At 44.5% G+C, this 14,089-nt stretch overlaps 1 protein-coding gene across 3 annotated transcripts in view; it reads right to left on the reverse strand.

The window, feature by feature from the left end:
- Positions 1 to 14,089, reverse strand: part of CDH13 (cadherin 13) — a 1,882,652-nt gene that overhangs the window by 1,287,654 nt on the left and 580,909 nt on the right. The gene's annotated exons all lie outside the window — the stretch shown is intronic.

Below are 14,089 nucleotides of genomic sequence, written 5' to 3' on the forward strand. Positions count from 1 at the left end.
CTGCCGGCTCTGCTTGCTTAAACCTTTCTGTCTCTGCCTCTTGATTTTGTACTGCCTCTGTCTGTCTGTTGCCGAACCCGATCTTTCTGACCACTCTACTCCACCAGAGGGCCCTTGACTCTGGTGAGGGGCACTGTACTATTAGTACCCACCAGCTCCTCTGGTGAGGTGTCGCCACAGCTATTAGTATTACTGTTTACTGTTGCCTAACCCGATCTGTCTGACCACTCCACTCTCACCAGAGGGCCCTTGACTCTGGTGAGGGACATCTCTTACTCTCCCTCTCTTGCCTACATGTAGTGTCCGGTAATCTTTTTACCCCACCTTCGCCCTGCAGGTAGTGGCTGGTCATCTCTTTACCCCATCCCCTCCCCCCATGGTGGCCTTCAAGCCACCCCCCTCAACCACCACCTTCCTTGCATGTAGTGGGCAGTTGCAATTACCTCTTAAACACCCCCCCTCCCCACCACATAGCGGTCAGTCGACAAACTCCGCGATCATCACCCCCCCCCCCCCCCCGCATTTAGTGTCCGGTGATGTGTATATTGTACAACCTTCCTCACCTTGTAGAGGGAGCGCATTAATAGCCACCTAATGTGGACGCCGCTCTGTAAGTTGACACATTGCCCAGCAACCCTGCTTTACAGTTGAAACAATGGGCAAGTTCTTTTTTTCAATCTTTTTATTTTGTTATATACAAAATATTACATACGCTTACAAAGTATTTAATCCACATTTGGCCACATTTCAAAATGAAGAAAGATCAAAATATAGCCCATAATGATAAACATAACTCTTTGAAAATTGTATATTAGCCAAATCAGACACTTTTCCAGAGTGCTTTGTGTGCAGACAACAGTGCATATACTTAACATGCTGGTTTAAGACATGGTCAATAGCCAGAGGATGACCGGAAGCGGACCGGAACGCTGAATCGGGAGGGAGGTGAGTTACCTAGCATTGCTTCCTATGCAAATCCCTCAATACTGGGAGGCGGGGCACCAGGGAAAGATATATGGGGTGGGAGGGAAATCCCTAGACTACCATAGATAGCCATTTTGGGGTTGCAGGGCGTTACGTTTTGGGATTTCAGGGGGTACTCGCTGTAATTATCTTTGAGGGTACCCATACTTATTGACTTGAAATGCTGCCTAAATTATTTTGTCGGTTCGCCGACAAATAGGTTCGCTTTCTAAGGGCAGCTTTCAAAGGGCGAAAAAACAAATTTACCCGAATTCAACAGTAATTCAGCAGAAATAAGCACCACATCAAGGTAACATTATCTTTGTTGTGATTTACTTGTATTGCTGAACACTATTGCTGTCTAACTAGATCATCTCTGCCTTTGAATCTGAAATGCACAGCCCACAAGCCACTCCACCAAATAAAAACAAACATGCACGATTGCAGGACCTCACCAGGGCTGCCCCTACTCTCTGGAACTCACTCCCTCCAGCCACCAGACTCGCCCCCACCTTCACACAAGCTCTCAAGACTCACCCTTTCATGCTCGCATACCCCCCTACACCAGCACCATAATATGTTCTGTTAGACACCCTCTCAACAGATGCACCTATTGTCTCCACCCCCACCCTTTAGATTGTAAGCCTCTGGCAGGGCCCTCTCCCTTAGTGTTTCCAGCTTGATTATGCAATCTTACTGACAATCACCCCTCTTGTGGACTACAACAATCTCTATTTGACCTATGACACTGTATTATCAAATCATTTGCATGATCTTGTTTTGTTGTGCGTTTCCTGTATGTCCTACCTTGTATGTTAACCCTTTTATCTATTGTGCAGCGCTGCGTAATATGTTGGCGCTTTATAAATACAATAAAGAATAATAATATAATAATAATAAATACATTTGAAGAACGCACTGCCACATTATGTTTTTACTATTAAAAAGTTAAAAAACGGGTGCTAGGTCACACAGCCGCTACCCCCCGCAATACGCGCACATACACTACCGCTTGCTCGTTCCCCACCACTGTCTGAAGTATACGCACACAGGGAGCTGCTTGCTTGGCAGTTGGAGAAAGCTGTTATTTCCCACAATGCAATGAGAACCTCTGAATCACACACAGCAAACTGTCAGATCCGGCCCTGTTTCCTAACTGCCCTGGCTGGGGACATGCTTAATATAAAAAAAGGCAGGGACACAACCATTCAGTTGATGACGCAGGGACACTTGCATTTTATTGTATAGGATTAGAGGAGATACTTTCATATTTTCTTGGAAAAATATTTTATTGGCACAATAATCATTGAAGAGAACACTGCCTAGCTATGTTGTTTAAGGCCGATACTTTACCTAATTATGTTTTTGGATAGAAAAGCTGCCAATTATGTTTGTTTGGTGCATAAGCAACTGAATATGTTTTGGGGGAATCACGCAGCATAATTATGGTGTGAGGGATACTTCTGCTTAAATATAATCTAAGAAGCAGTTGTGGAAAATATCCATCTTGTCATGTTTTATATGTCTGTCTGTTTGGTATTTGGGTAATTTCTTTGAGGAAAAGTTGTAAGCCGCTGGTAGGTCCATGTTCATTTAGCTTTACCCACAGTATTTCATGACCTCTCTCACTTTTTTGCAGTGTCTGGCTATGTACGCTGCATGTAAACTTGTGGTGGGGCTTGGGGTGTGGCAGAAGCAGGCCCGTTTCTATGGGTGTGTGAGGTGGGTTGCCACCCGGGGCAAAGCATTGCAAAAGTTGGGGGGGTGGGCATGAGGAGGGAGGTCCAACTTCTATCCTCCCTCTCCTCTCGCTGTGCTCCCCCCATATACAGAGTTACAGGCACAGCGGAAGTTTAAACTACATACTGACCTTGCACTAAACCAGGAGGTAGTGTGGGGACGGCAGTATAGAGGAGACCAGGGGTGGGCCGAAATTTTGCATCGAAATTTGCATTTACGCATCGTAAACGTAATGCAAAATTGAGGAAAATCGTAATTGATTTCATATGTAATAGTAGTATTTCATAATTTCACGTAATTTTTTCACAATTTCGCGAAATTTTGTGACGATTTTAGCGGTTAATAGCAAAGCCCCCATACATGTTAAAGAGAATATTAGGTACAAGGCAGAAAAATTATTTTTCAAAAAGACATTGTAGTTTTTGAGAAAATAGATTTTAAAAATGCAAAGAACAATGTTTTTTAAACAGTCATTTTTCAAAGTTTAAAAAACATTTTTTCTTTGCATTTTTAAAATCGATTTTCTCAAAAACTATATGGTCTTTTTGGAAAATTATTTTTTTCCCTTGTACCCACTATTGCCTTGACTACGAAATCAATTTAGTTTGCAAATCATAATTACGTATAGGCGTAATTGCGATAATTTACGAGAAATTGTAATTTTGATGATTACAATCATCACTAGAGGCGTCTGAAGGCCGGAGTCTGGGGAGGCAAGTGTGTAGCTTAAACTTCTGCTGCACCCCCAACTGGCTACCTACACTGCAGGGATCATCATCCGGCTACCTAATACTGGGAGCTAACTTACAACACGGTGCTTAAGATTATGGGGAGGTGGTGTGATTTTTACACCCTCTCCTTGAGAGCCAAATAATGCTATACCGTTATTAATCTTTGCTTCATACTTAAAGAGGAACTCCAGTGAAAATTATGTAGTAAAAAAAGTGCTTCATTTTTTACCATAATTATGTATAAATGATTTAGTCAGTGTTTGTTCATTGTAAAATCTTTCCTCTCCCCGATTTACATTCTGACATTTATTACATGGTGACATTTTTACTGTGGGCAGGTTATGTAGCTGCTCCTAGCTGTTTTGGCTGTTAGAGACAGCTGTAAACCGCTAATTCCTGTCTGTGAACATTGTTACATTGTGGCAGTTTGCCCAGAGTACCGCTTTACTCAGAGCTTCTTGGGGGAGGGGTTTCAGCACAAAATCAGTCATACAGCACCCCCTGATGGTCTGTTTGTGAAAAGCCTTATATTTCTCATGTAAAAGGGGGTATCAGCTACTGATTGGGATAAAGTTCAATTCTAGGTTGGAGTTTCTCTTTAATGGACCGCTATTGCGGAAAATTGTAAAATTTTAAATATGTGTTAACATGTACAAATAAGAAGTATTTTTCTTCCAGAGTAAAATGAACCATACCGCAGCCACCAGCGCTACTGCAAGCACCACATCCGCTGCATTTGACACTTCGCAGGAGTTATTTGGTGGGAAATCACTGTCACTGATGCACAGCCATTATTGTTACAACCAGATGAAGGCGCTAAGTAAGTTACACCACCTCATAGGTCATATGAGTTAGACGGCGACACTATGGACGTAACATGTGAAGATGATGAAGTACCTGCTGGTGGTGCAGTTTTGGAGGTGTCTGAGGCAAGCAAAGCTGGGCAGGATGATTATGATGATGACGATGATACGGATGCCACGTTTGTTCCCAATAGAGGAGATGAACAGGAGGACAGTTCAGAGGGGGAGTCAGGGAGGAGTAGGAGGAGACAAGTTCCTGAAAGAAGCAGGGGGAGCTCGTCGTCAGAAACGGCTGGTGGCAGTGTCCGATGCCATGTATCGTCACCTATGGACAGCCAGCCAACATGCCCTTCAACGTCAGCTGCTGATGCCACCATAGTGCCATCACCCCAGGGGGCTCAGCGGTTTGGAAATTTTTTTGTGTGTCTGCCTCAGATCAGCGCAATGCCATCTGTTCTCTCTGCCTCCAAAAATTGAGCCGTGGAAAGGCCAACACCCACGTAGGGACAACTGCCTTATGAAGGCACATGCAGAAAAGGCACAAACTGCAATGGGAAGAGCACCAGAGGAAAAGCAGCACACATAAGAAAAGCCAACCTCCTTCTCCTCTTCTTCCTTCAGGTGCAGCATCTTCAGCTGCTTTCTCCCTTGCACCTTCACAGCCACCCTCCTCCACTCCGCTTCTCACCTTGAGCGGTTCCTGCTCCTCTGCCCACAGCAGCCAGAAGTCTGTGAAGGAAATCTTTGAGTGGAAGAAGCCAATTTCTGCCAGTCACCCCCTTGCCCGGCATCTGACAGCTGGCTTGGTGGAACCGTTAGCTCGCCAGCTGTTACCATACCAGCTGGTGGACTCTGAGGCCTTCCGTAAATTTGTGGCCATTGGGACACTGCAGTGGAAGATACCAGGCCACAATTATTTCTCTAAAAAGGCAATACCCAAACTGTACCGTGAAGTTGAGAGGCAAGTGGTGTCACCTCTGGCACACAGCGTTGGGTCAAGGGTCCACCTGACCACCGATGCCTGGTCTGCCAAACACGGTCAGGGCTGCTACATTACTTACACAGCCCATCGGGTCAACCTTGTGACCGCTGACAAGCAGGGAGTACGTGGCTGTGCAGCGGACCAACTTGTGACACCTCCACGGCTTGCAGGCAGGCCTCCTGCCACCTCCTCTCCTCCTGCTACATCCTCTTCGCTGTCGTCCTCCTCCTCCTTGGCTGAGTGGCAGTTCAACTCTACTGGTGCCGCGATCTTCTCTCCAGCTACACAGCCCCCGCACCCCAGGGCCTATGCTGCATGTCAGGTACGACGGTGTCACGCCATCTTAGACATGTCTTGCCTCAAAGCGGAGAGTCACACTGGACCAGCTCTCCTGGCTGCTCTTAAACAGGTGGATCAGTGGCAGTGGAGATCGGCAACGTGGTGTGTGACCGGCAGCAATCTTTTTGTGGGCGATTTGCCCATAGTGAAGGTATAGGGAAATTGCAAAGCGCTTGAAAAAACACCTTGTATAACACTTTCATAAATAAATACATTGCATTTCTGCAAAAGCACTTAAAAAATTGCTTTATACAGTGCAGGGAAAGGTGATTTAAAAAAAAAAAACACAAATTGCTGGCGATTTATAGTGTGAACATAGCCTTAGAGAGGTTAGCCTGTTTAATTCCCCTTCATTTGTGACTATTCACAACTGTAATCTCTCACCTGTGTCAGCTGTCTGCCAAGGCAGAGCAGCTAATTTGTAAACACAGGATGTTAACCCTATGTCTGCTTTCATAAAAGCAGGGAGTAGACACACTGCAGCTGTAACAAAGAAGTGTTTTTCTTTGTTATTATGGTTATTATGCTGTTGCTTATGTTTTTAGAGCAGAGAGGAAGTTCTGAGTTCAGATCTGCTTTAAAGGACACCCGAAGTGACATGTGACATGATGAGATAGACATGTGTATGTACAGTGCCTAGCACACAAATAACTGCTGTGTTCCTTTTTTTCTTTCTGTGCCTGAAAGAGTTAAATATCAGTCCTGACTCAGACAGGAAGTGACTACAGTGTGACCCTCACTGATAAGGAATTCCAACTATAAAACACTTTCCTAGCAGAAAATGGCTTCTGAGAGCAAAAAAGAGGTAAAAAGGGTAATGTTTTATCAGTGAGGGTCACACTGTAGTCACTTCCTGTCTGAGTCAGGACTGAGTCAGCCACTTACATACCTGATATTTAACTCTTTCAGACAGATAAAGAAAAAAAAGGAACACAGCATAGTTATTTGTGTGCTAGGCACTGTACATACACATGTCTATCTCATCATGTCACATGTCAGTTTGGGTATACTTTAAGAAAAAAAAAACATAATTAATTGACCTAAAGCATCCATTTTGGAAGTAGTGAGTGTGTTATGTGCCATGTGTATTGGTGATCTCGATGGCAGGTCTGCAGATCAGCACGGTTACACGTTTTTCCTCTCGGATGAATCACTCTGATGCGTGGAGGAGTCCGGCACTTCAGCGGCTCTCAGTCCTTCGCTCGTCTTGTGACCTTTGCAGCTCTCTGTTTCTTTCCTCTCTTCAGCCTCTGAACAGATTATTTGATTGTAGCTGCGCAGTCTTGCGGGGGTGACGGCATCCACAATGTTCCAGCGCTCCTTCTGCTTCACCTGTTGTAGCAGGATATTTTTATTCCGAATCAGAGATTTTTTAATTTTTTTCCTTCTATGACTTAAAGGTTAAGGGCCCTTACAAAATAAATCTATTGTATTAGTCCCCAAGTGCTTCCTGTTCAGTGATGCAGTTACAATAAATGACTCATTTTGCTTCCCTAAAAAAGTTATGAGGACCCCTGTTGGGTAAGTATTGAGTCATGGCCAGATGAATTGGGTGCCGGATGATGCCGAAAGACCATCGGACACAATGGACTCAATTCACTAAGCAGTTTAGACTAGTCTACTGATGGTTTTAGCAGTGGTGGGTTGAAATTTCGCATCAAAATTCGCAATAACACATCATAATCGTAATGCAACATTTCAGAGAAAATCGTAATTAATTTAGTATGTAATAGTAATATTTCAAAATTTTGCATAATTTTTTCACGTAATTTTTGCGAAATTTTGCATAATTTTGTGACAATTTTAGAGGTTAATAGCAAAGCCCCCATACATACTATTGCTACCAAAGTCACTACATATGTTAAGCAGAATATTGGGTATAAGTCACAAAAAGAATTTTTCAAAAAGACCTTGTAGTTTTTGAGAAACTCGATTTTAAAAATGCAAAGAGAAATGGTTTTTAAACTGTCATTTTTCTAAGTTTAAAAAACATTTTTTCTTTGCATATTTAAAATAGAGTTTCTCAAAAACTACAAGGTCTTTTTGCAAAATTCTTTTTACTTATACCCACGATTCTCCTTAAAGGGACTCCGAGCAGTGCAGAAACTATGGAAAGATGCATATCATTTTAAAGCTCTCTTTCTCCTCTTTCCAATGATATATAAACCGCCGCTCTACGCCTTTTAGTTTTCGCTATTTTCGCGATTGCAATTGCCGTGGCCGTGATTTTGATAGTGAAAATTGAGAAAACTAAAAGGCGTAGGGCCGCGGTTTATGTGTCGCCAGAAAGAGGAGATAGCGAGCTTTAAAATGATATCCATCTTTCCATAGTTACATTGTATTACACATAGAGTTGAGCCGAAATTTTCGTAATTTCGCATTACTATAATTACGCATGCGAAATTTGCGATTACGATGCGAAATTACGGTAGCGTAATTGCCATTAAAATCGTAATTGAAAATACCGTAAGCGTAATTTTCAACGCGTAATTTCGCGTTTCGTTCATGCCGTAATTTCGCATTAAACGCTACCGTAATTTCGCGTTAAACCGTAACGCTCCGTATAATATAAAAAAGCCGCCGACTTTAAGGGTTAATAGCAAAGCCCCCTTAAATGCTAAGAGCCTCAAATTTGGAGAATATATTAAGGAGATCAGGAGGAATAAGAGGAACATTTTTTTTTTCAAAAAGACCTTATAGTTTTTGAGAAAATCGATGTTAAAGTTTCAAAGTAAAAATGTATACATTTAAAAACCCGCCGACTTTAACGGTTAATAGCAAAGCCTGCTTAAAGTTTAGGAACACCAAATTCCTAGGGTATATTAAAGGGATCAGTGGGAATAAGAGGAAAATTTTTTTTTTCAAAAAGACCTTATAGTTTGAGAAAATCGATTTTTAAGTTTCAAGGGCAAAAATGTCTTTTAAATGCGGAAAATGTCAGTTTTTTTTGCACAGATAACAATAGTGTATTATTTTCATAGATTCCCCCAAGTGGGAAGAGTTTTACTTACTTCGTTCTGAGTGTGGGAAATATAAAAAAAAAAAATGACGTGGGGTCCCCCCTCCCAGACCTCTTTAACCCCTTGTCCCCCATGCAGGCTGGGATAGCCAGAATGCGGAGCACCGGCCGCGTGGGGCTCCGCACCCTGACTATACCAGCCCGCATGGTCCATGGATTGGGGGGTCTCAGAAGGGGAGGGGCAGCCAAGCTTTCCCCTCCCCCTCCGAGCCCTTGTCCAATCCAAGGACAAGGGGCTCTTCTCCACCTCCGATGGGCGGTGGAGGTGGAGGCCGCGATTTCCTGGGGGGGGGGGGGGGTTCATGGTGGAATCTGGGAGTCCCCTTTAAAAAGGGGTCCCCCAGATGCCCACCCCCCCCTCCCAGGAGAAATTAGTATAGAGGTACTTGTGCCCCTTACCCATTTCCTTTAAGAGTTAAAAGTAAATAAACACACAAACACTTAGAAAAAGTATTTTAATTGAACAAAAAAACATAACCACGAAAAAAGTCCTTTAATATTCTTAATTAACCATTAATACTTACCTGTCCCTTTAAATAAATGATCCCCCACAATATCCTCGGAAATGTTCTATCAGTTACAATGTAACAAAGTTATTACAATGTAACAACTTTGTTACATTGTAACTACGCCGCACCCGACGCCACTCGCCGCTCAGCCGCCGCATACGCGTCCGTGCTGCACGGACCCGACAGAGCTCTGAGCTATATAGCTCAGAGCTCTCTAAGCATCTTTGTATTTGGGCTCCAAGGAGCCCCATTGGTCCTTAGCAGACCAATGGGGTTCCTTCTGATTTGAAGGAACCCCATTGGTCTGCTCAGGACCAATGGGGCTCCTTGGAGCCCAAATACAAAGATGCTTAGAGAGCTCTGAGCTATATAGCTCAGAGCTCTGTCAGGTCCGTGCAGGACGCTAAGTCCCGCCGGCTCCCGCTGCCCTCCCCGCCTCTCCCACGTCACCCACATGTCACCCACATGTGGGTGACATGTGGGTGACAGATGTGGGCGGGGTGGACAGCGGGGGCCGGCGGGGACTTAGCGTCCTGCACGGATGCGTAAGTGTATGCGGCGGCTGAGCGGCGAGTGACGTCGGGTGAGGCGTAGTTACAATGTAACAAAGTTGTTACATTGTAATAACTTTGTTACATTGTAACTGATAGAACATTTCCGAGGATATTGCGAGGGATCATTTATTTAAAGGGACAGGTAAGTATTAATGGTTAATTAAGAATATTAAAGGACTTTTTTCGTGGTTATGTTTTTTGTTCAATTAAAATACTTTTTCTAAGTGTTTGTGTGTTTATTTACTTTTAACTCTTAAAGGAAATGGGTAAGGGGTACAAGTACCTCTATACTCATTTCTCCTGGGAGGGGGGGTGGGCATCTGGGGGACCCCTTTTTAAAGGGGACTCCCAGATTCCACCATGAACCCCCCCCCCCCAGGAAATCGCGGCCTCCACCGCCCATCGGATTGGACAAGGGCTCGGAGGGGGAGGGGAAAGCTTGGCTGCCCCTCCCCTTCCGAGACCCCCCAATCCATGGACCATGCGGGCTGGTATAGTCAGGGTGCGGAGCCCCACGAGGCCGGTGCTCCGCATTCTGGCTATCCCAGCCTGCATGGGGGACAAGGGGTTAAAGAAGTCTGGGAGGGGGGACCCCACGTCGTTTTTTTTTTTATATTTCCCACACTCAGAACGAAGTAAGTTAAACTCTTCCCACTTGGGGGAATCTATGAAAATAATACACTATTGTTATCTGTGCAAAAAAAAACTGACATTTTCCGCATTTAAAAGACATTTTTGCCCTTGAAACTTAAAAATCGATTTTCTCAAAAACTATAAGGTCTTTTTGAAAAAAAAAAATTCCTCTTATTCCCACTGATCCCCTTAATATACCCTAGGAATTTGGTGTTCCTAAACTTTAAGCAGGCTTTGCTATTAACCGTTAAAGTCGGCGGGTTTTTAACTGTATACATTTTTACTTTGAAACTTTAACATCGATTTTCTCAAAAACTATAAGGTCTTTTTGAAAAAAAAAAATTTCCTCTTATTCCTCCTGATCTTCTTAATATATTCTCCAAATTTGAGGCTCTTAGCATTTAAGGGGGCTTTGCTATTAACCCTTAAAGTCGGCGGCTACCTAACATTGATCCATGCGTCAACTTTTCCGCTTGGGAGCATGGCCATACGCATTAATTTCGTAATACCGACAGTAATGCGAAAATTACGCTTACGCGAAATTTCGCGAAATCCTTCTTCATTACGATTATGTACTTACGGCCATAATCGTAATTACACTAATTACGCGAAATTTCGCGAAATCGTAATTACGTCATTACGCTCATCTCTAATTACACAGGGCAACTTTTTCTGCTGAATGGAGCTGCTGACTTTGAGAAAAAGTCGCCCTGTGTAATACAATGTAACTATGGAAAGATGGATGTCATTTTAAAGCTCTCTTTCTCCTTTCTGGCGACACCTAAACCGCGGCCCTACGCCTTTTAGTTTTCTCTATTTTCGCGATCAAAATCACAGCCACGGCACTTTCAATCGCGAAAATAGTGAAAACTAAAAGGCGTATGGCGGCGGTTTATATATCATTGGAAAGAGGAGAAAGAGAGCTTTAAAATGATATGCATATTTCCATAGTTTCTGCACTGCTCGGAGTCCCTTTAAAGAAGACCTGAACTGAAAATTAAAAGTCAAAATAAGCATACACAAGTCATGCTTACCTTCCATGTAGTGTACTCCTCGGTCTCTTTCTCCTGTGCCGCTTCCTGTTTGTTCACTGTGATCAAGGGAATTTTCCGTCCTCCATTTTGAAAATGACCATTACCCATAACAGCTTTCTGGTCAGCAGACAGTTAAACTGTAACATCGGGTCCATCTGAAAATGGCGCAGGGAGAAAAATGGCGCACTGTTCTGCCGATAAATGTATCATAAAATGCTATTTACCGTTTTAATGTAAATACAATAAAACTGTAAATTTTGTTTTATGCTACAGATTGCAGAGCGGTGCGCCATGAACAACATGCAGAGGGCTGGGGTCAGTAGTATAGGCAGCGGGGGTTGCTAGTGTAGGCAGCGGGGGCTGGGGGAGAGAGGCAGCGGGACACTAGAGGGCATAGGCAGCGGGGGCTGCTAGTGTAGGCAGCGGGGGCTGGGGGAGAGAGACAGCGGGACACTAGAGGGGAGAGAGGCAGCGGGACACTAGAGGGCATAGGCAGCGGATGTATGCAGAGGCATACGTTACCTTGTCCTGGGCAGACGATCGCTCCTTCCCTCCGCTCCTTCTATTTGTTTGCTGTAGTCCTGCAGCCGGCCAATCACCATGCGGAGACTGAAGCCACATGGTGATTGGCCGGCTGCAGGACTACAGTAAACGAATGGAAGAAGTGAAGGAGCGGAGGGAAGGAGCGTTCGGCGGCCGGGACAAGGTAACGTATGCTTCTGCACATCCTCCCCCGATGCCTATGCCCTACAGTGTCCCGCTGCCTCTTTCCTCCCCCGGGCCCCGACCCCCGCTGCATCTTTGAACACTTATAACGCTATTTACAGTTATAAGTGTAAGGCACACTGCCTGCGCCATTTTTTAACACTTATAACGCTAAATAGCGTTATATAATGTAAGTCTATGGGGTGCCCTTTTTATCACCCTGGTGCTGTGCGCCATTTTTAACTGACCCGGTAACATCGCCCACTTGAGCCATAGGGAAACATGGACATTACCTGGTACATCAGTTTTCCTCTCAGCTATAACTGACAGCAACTGATATTTTACTGACAGCAACTGATATATTTCAGATCTGACAAAATATTGTCAGAACTGGAAGCGATTATTGTCAGAAGAAAATGGTGAGCTTCTGAGAGGAACTGATGGCAAGATAACTATGTAATGTTCATTTGAAGTTACCTCATGTGTTTTTTTTAATATTTTTACTCAGTACAGGTTCTCTTTAACATATGTAGCAATTTTGAAGTCAATAGCATGTATGGGGGCCTTTGCTATTCACTGCTAAAGTTGGCAAGAAATTACGCAAAATTTCGCAAAACTTTATGTGAAATTACGAATGACTACACAAAATCAATTGAGTTTGCAAATCGTAATTACGAATTGCGAAAATGTATGCAAAATTTTGCGAAATCGTAATTTGTTGATTACCATCATCACTAGGTTTTAGTCTACAGACGGATTAGTGTAAACCAGCAATCAGTCGCATCAAAAAGGAATTCACTACCTGTTTTTAGACCTGGTCTAAAACATTCGGTAATTAGGTCTAATTACCATACGAGGTCTAAAGATACGTGTAGCTATGACTGACATGCTTCTCCTCTGATGAGCTCTCCTCTGGATACAATTAAACTCCTGCATAATTAATTCAAAAAGCTCCATTCTCACGTCTAAAATACCTCACAGAAGTACTTTACCGACAAGAAATCAGCTGGTCTGATCTAGGTCAGAAAAAGTGGGCGTGAGCTGCAATGCATACATGGGGGGGGGGGGGGGGGGTATGCTGGGTGATGTGGTGCCTCTATGAGGGCATATTGGGTGCTGCGGTGCCATGCTGGGTGCTGTGATGCCTTTATGGGGAGCATTCAGGGAGCTGTGTTTCTTCTATGGGGGCATGCTGGAAGTTGTGGTGCCTCAATGGGAGGCCCATGGAAGCATGGGAGGGGGTCCACTAGAAGGTTAGGGAATGCTATAGGGGGAAAGCCAGAGAAACTGGCAATAGGCCAGCCCTCCCAGCAGAAAGCTAGACCAGCCAGGGCAGAAGCCAGGCAGAGGCGTCTGAGCCATTAGGCAGCTATACATTCTTGCCTAGGGCAACAGGAGGAGGGAAGGGCGTTGCTGAACTGAGTAGTGAGAGGAGAAATGCCTCTCAACTCACTCAGGTATCAGGTTACACAGCAGCAGCAGCGCCTGACTCATGACTGATTTACTGACTGATTCATTCATTTCCTTCAGCTCAATGATTCAAAGAACCACAGTAATGAATGAGTCAGTGAGAGAAGGCACTCATCCTAGTCAGGGATCTGAGTACAGCATCAGCTCCTGAGATTCATTCAGTCCCTCGCTCTGCAACTGGTAACTGCGTGGAAGTAGAGACTGTAGCAGCCAGGCATTGACTGCCCCCCAGGCCGCCTTTCATTTAGTGATTTAAGGTCCGTACACATGCTGGACTGGAGGCAACGACGGGTCCGTCGTCACCTCCCGCTGGGTGGGCTTTCCAGCGACAGTCCGGCGTGTGTACAGTCTGTCGGCAGACTGATATGCTGTTTCTGAGCGGCCGGACTGTCGCTGGAACGCCCACCCAGCGGAAGGTGACGACGGACCCGTCGTTGCCTCCAGTCCGACATGTGTACGGACCTTTAGGGTTGGTCCTGTGTCTGCTGTATTCAGGTTTGTTGTTGTAAGGCATTGTAAAACACTAGGCTAGCTGATAAAAGTGCAATTAGAGGGCAGGCAAGCTGGTAAATATACACAGCATGATGCAGAGGAGGGTCCGTGGGAA

The sequence above is a fragment of the Hyperolius riggenbachi genome, chromosome 11, assembly GCF_040937935.1.
Source record: "Hyperolius riggenbachi isolate aHypRig1 chromosome 11, aHypRig1.pri, whole genome shotgun sequence".
Lineage (NCBI taxonomy): Eukaryota > Metazoa > Chordata > Amphibia > Anura > Hyperoliidae > Hyperolius > Hyperolius riggenbachi.